The sequence below is a fragment of the Lactuca serriola genome, chromosome 7 (assembly GCF_051521515.1).
Source record: "Lactuca serriola cultivar US96UC23 chromosome 7, Lser_US96UC23_V15, whole genome shotgun sequence".
Classification (NCBI taxonomy): domain Eukaryota; kingdom Viridiplantae; phylum Streptophyta; class Magnoliopsida; order Asterales; family Asteraceae; genus Lactuca; species Lactuca serriola.
This window is the reverse complement of record NC_136414.1, coordinates 121,638,628-121,644,140: the sequence shown is the minus strand read 5'-3', so window position 1 is coordinate 121,644,140 and position 5,513 is coordinate 121,638,628. Positions and strand designations below refer to the sequence as shown.

Genomic DNA, 5,513 nt, shown 5'->3' with positions numbered 1-5,513 from the left:
TCCTATCAAATTGTTCTGGTGAAGGCAACCCGAAATGGACCATTCTACTCTCAGGTCAAGTACATACCAATTATAGTTATGATCTTAGACACCCAATCCAACAAATTGTATAGGTGACCGGTAGAGACTGCTTTTAGAGCAGTGATCAATGTAGCTATTCTTTCATACTATGAGGTGAGTCTCTTCCCTATACTTGTGGGTCGAAGACACTAATGTCGGCCCACTGGATTATGTTTGTAGGATGATTGTTGTCTTTGTGACACTTGCTGATATGCATGTACGTGCTTGTTGTCTTTGTGAATCATGCTTATATGCTTGAATGATTTATATACTGTGTTATATGGTCTCGGAGTCATTACTGACTCAGGGTTGATTCGGACCTGACACAACTATAAGTTGTTATATAGTGTCATTATGGACATAGGGTTTATACGGACCCGACACAGCCACGTGTTGTTATATATGTATATATATATATATATATATATATATATATATGTGTGTGTGTGTGTGTGTGTGGTATAAGCTTTGTGATTACGGTTTCATATTTATGGTTTCAGCTACTTTTGGTTCAAAAGGGAAGGGTTCAGCGTGACTGTACAGTATCCCCCAAAGTTTTTATGTATTGACAATTAATGATATTTCTCTGATGTTTTAATAATATATTCACTTTGATCGGTTTTGGAACAACTCGTTGTATGATTATTTATTTTTTATAAAATGAAAATTTTACCTTGGATTTTCGGGACGTTACAAAATTATATATCCAATTTTTAACTTCTTTCAGTCTTGTATGATTAATCAAAGATAATTCAAATCTTTATGGATAATGGTCATATTTCTTCGATAAAAAAATTTAATTTTTTTTTTTAAATTGTTCTTTCTCGAAATTTGATTTCATTGGAATCTATTTCTTAACTTTTGAAGTTTTTTCTTTTAATAGATATACTTCGTTGTGTAGATTCAGAAAAATATTTCTCATAAGCTTCTTTCATTTTATCATTTGAAATAGATTTAGTTTTGAAAAATGAACATTTCTTATCCAACTAATTATTCAAAGTTTTGACTTCATTTGCTCCTTTCAAGTATGTCACTTTTGCAATCTGGTTTAATTTTGGATTTGGAAAATTTAGACTTTATGGAGTAAATTTCACTCTAGGGTTTGAAAATGATTGTTTTTCTTATTGAGTATGTCGAAAATAGTTCATTATTTTATTATTAAGAAAATTTTGTTTTAAAGGAACAAATTTATTGTTTTGAAAAACTTTTCTCGAATCAAAAGGTTTTAGAGGTGTCACAAGGTTTGAAGATTTTAATTCATGTTTTGATATCACTTTTGAAGGTGTTTTTGTTCTTATAATCATCCAAACCCGATTTTTCTGTCCTTGAATGATCGAAGATTGTGTTTACTTCCTTCCATCGACTATTTACAAAAACTTAATGTTTATCATTCCAATTGTTTTATTCCATATTTTCTATTGAATAAAAACTATCATTAGTTACTTTCAAATTGTTTTCTTTGACTATTAATATTAGTCATTAATCAATCTTATTTAAAATTTCTTTTATGAAAAATATTTGATTTGGAAAATATTTGAACTTTTCAAGATAATGTTTCCCCTTTTCATTCAAAACCTTGTTGTATTCTTTTGAATCTCCAAACACACAATCTTCGATAACACATTTTGACACTTCATCCTCAGAATCGTTATCAAACTCATTTTCATCATATATAATATCTTTTATATCAACTTTTGACAAACTACAAAATTTAGAAGAAAACTCATAATTGTCTTTTAATAACAAATCAATATTCCCATCATTTCTAGTCTATGAATCAATTTTGAATATCCAAAAATCTAAACAATCAACACTTATTCATGATTTTTAAGTCTATAAATAAAAAATTAAGATATCCGCTTAAACATAATAATTATTAGAGTCGCAACCCTGCTTTTGAATATTGATTTCGAGGTGTCAGCATGGGTAATATCTGCTGGATGAGAATGATCTTCCAACATTGGTTTGCATCGTCTCTACAGGAAGAAAAGGAAACAAGCGAAATCATGTAATTGGAATTGTCAGAGTCAATTTTTCTCTTATTCAATACATATCAATCTCAATACATAATTAGTTGTTTATGGTTGTTCAATGGATGAAAATTTCTAAGAATGCATCGGATAACAACACCCACAAAAAAACATTAAACTTTGGGTCATAAGACATAAATAATAATGAACTTTTATCTTTGAACCAATAATAACAAAAAAGAATTCTTATTACATATTAGTTCATTAGTTGTAATCATACATTCAATGAATCAATCGTTTATTTACAAAGAAAGCCAATAAATAATTTGATGATTGTAACCGATTCCAAATTCATTTTGAAGACTCATTCTCAAATTTTTTGAAGTTATCCCTGCTTCTCATAACAAAATTAAATATTCATTTAACAAACAAAAACATAAATTTACCTGATAATAGTTAATTGCAACAAACATATAGCTAGAAGAAGGCAATAAAAAAAAAGACGCAACGAGAAAAAGAAAGGAAAAAAAATGCAAGGTTATCATTTAGTTGCACAATAAGTTGGCTACTAAGTTTTTTTTATATGTTTAATCTACCCTAATAAATGAAAATGATTTTGCCACATGTTCTTCTCTCATTCAATTTACCACATATCATTTTGTCATAATTTAGAGATATATTTATTTTCCACTTGTCATTTATTTCATTTTCCATTTCTAATATATTATTAATTAGTTTCCATAAATTAAACCTACCATAATTATATTAATTTCAAATTTTAAATTTCAAATTCAATTTCAAATAAATTTACAGTTTAAACCTTTGTGTTTAACATTTTGTTATAATTAACATGTTTAGTATATGGGTCTGATAACTAAACAATAATTTTAATTTATTTATTTTTTGCATGTTTTTTTCTCATAATTTTTATTTATTTCAAATTTCGAATTCAATTAAACTTCTCATTTAATCGTTTCTATTTAACATTTTGTTTTAATCAACCCGTATAATATACGGGTCTCACAACTAGTATAGATATATATAAAATTATCCTTAATAATATAATTATGATATAGATATTATTAATATGTGTCATTTAAAAGACAAGAATATTATGGTCCATTTAGATTTTTTTATTTTTAACGATTTTTAAATATAAAAAAATTATTAAATGAAAAGAACTGTTTAAAAATAGATTTTGACAAATATGATATTTTAAAACATTAAAAAGGATGAATATGATATTTAAAGTTTAAATCGAATAAATTATATATAAAATTATCCTTAATAATATAATTATGATATGCATATTATTAATATATAATATGGTTTAAAATAATTACAAATTTATTTATATCAACTTAATATCTTATTTATTTAATATATATATAAAATAACTATAAACTTTTATTTTATACAAAATACAAATATCGCCAACGAATAATCGAAAAAAATAAAATGTTAAAGGTGACGTGTGGATGGAGGTGAAAGCTCAAAATGGAGAGAGAGAGAGAGAGAGAGAGAGAGAGAGAGAGAGAGAGAGAGAGAGAGAGAGAGAGAGAGAGAGAGAGAGAGAGAGAGAGAGAGAGAGAGAGAGAGAGAGAGAGAGAGAGAGAGAGAGAGAGAGAGAGAGAGAGAGAGAGAGAGAGAGAGAGAGAGAGAGAGAGAGAGAGAGAGAGAGAGAGAGAGAGAGAGAGAGTATTTGGCAACTGAATCTCATCAATATGCTACCAAACAAAATCATCTTCTGTCCCAAACCCCAATAAAATCCACCACCCACTTATTTCTGTTTTTCCTCCACATTCCATCCGCATTTGATACTTCATACGCTTTTCATGGCCGTTGGAACCTCCAAATCTCCAATTCAACATGCAATTCATGATGATCACCGATAACCACTCCATTGGTAACCACCCTTACAACTTTCAGTTACACCACGGTTTCGCACATCCTCTCTCCGGCACCACCACCGAGACTCTCCTTCCTGTAATGTACGAGACCACGACTAATCTTGATTTCTTCAAGGCAGACAGCGGCCTTACTTACAGTCTTCCGATTTCTAGAAAGCGGTCTAGAGATACGTATCCCTTCTTTAACGCTCCAAACATGAATCAGAATGTAATTCAATCAACTTCAACGTTTCTTGGCCAAGACATCTCGACTCAGATCCAACATCAGCACCTGGAGATCGATCGATTCCTTGCTTTTCATGTAATCATCATATCTCTCATCTCTTCTATAACATTCCTCTTAATTTTCATCCAATCAAATTTACGTTATTGTTTGCTAAAGTAAAGTCCGCTTTTAATTTATTCAGACGGAAAAAATCAGAGTGCAGATCGAAGAGAGACGAAAGAAAAATTCAAGGACAATCATAGCCAGCATTAGAAGAAGGTATGACGCAGAGGTTGAGGGAAAAAGAAGAGGAAATTGTTAAAATGGCAAAGTTAAATTGGGCGTTGGAAGAGAAAATCAAATCTCTGTGTATGGAGAATCAAATCTGGCGTGAATTGGCGCAAACAAACGAAGCGACAGCAAACGCATTACGCAGTAACTTGAAACAAGTTCTCGAGCAGGTTGTCAACGACGATTTCCGAAACCGTAACACGGCGGCAGGTGAGGACAAAGTGGCGGACGATGCTCAATCGTGCTGTGAAAGCAACAACGAGGAAATGCGCACGTTAGCGGAACAGGATAGCAGTAACAGTAATATGATGATGATGATGTGCAAAAATTGTCGGAAAATAGAGTCACGTGTGTTGTTGCTTCCCTGCAGGCATCTCTGCCTTTGTACAGTGTGCGCGTCTTCTGTCAACATTTGCCCCATTTGTAAATCCACAAACAACATCACCATTCATGTTCAAATGTCCTGATGCCATTCTTTTAAAACCTTCTTTATGTTCGAATCTTATATTGAAACCCGAAATTTGTGCACTAGAATCTTTCAATTTATTTAGTAATCACAATTATTGTATATAATAATCTATCTGGTACCATGATTATAAATCTGACAGGATAAAAGTAAATTATGATTTATGATAAATATATAAAGAGAATTAAATAGTCAAAGGCTAGTCTTGATTTTAACTATCTATTAAGAAGAAAGAAGAAAGTGACACGTGCAGAGTGGAACTGAACACGAAGGATAGGAGTGGTGTGCGCCCATTAAGGTTGTCCTTTTGTTTTTCTTAGACCGGGAGTGGGTGATCGCCTCTCTTTGCCACATAAACACAAACATATGTCTTTTTTTGGTGTGGTAGAGGGGGAGTATGGCCTTTTAAAAGAACACTAATTCAAACAATATGATTGATTTCTTTTTTTTATTTCTTTTTGATTGATCTCTTTTATTTATTAAAAAAATATCCAAGTGTGGTACCATTTCACTCCTTGTGTGTGGTATGAAATCACATTTTTATCGTAATGGGTAAGATGGCGATTACGTGTCACCGTGATTTCATGAGTGAGTACGGCACCATTCCCTCC

At 31.1% G+C, this 5,513-nt stretch overlaps 1 pseudogene across 1 annotated transcript; it reads left to right on the top strand.

The window, feature by feature from the left end:
* The first annotated feature begins 3,752 nt into the window (after positions 1-3,752).
* Positions 3,753-4,970, top strand: LOC145064933 (putative BOI-related E3 ubiquitin-protein ligase 3; annotated as a pseudogene). Its single transcript, XR_013688151.1, has 2 exons — positions 3,753-4,241; positions 4,348-4,970. The product of XR_013688151.1 is annotated as a putative BOI-related E3 ubiquitin-protein ligase 3 (transcript).
* The last annotated feature ends 543 nt before the right edge of the window (positions 4,971-5,513 follow it).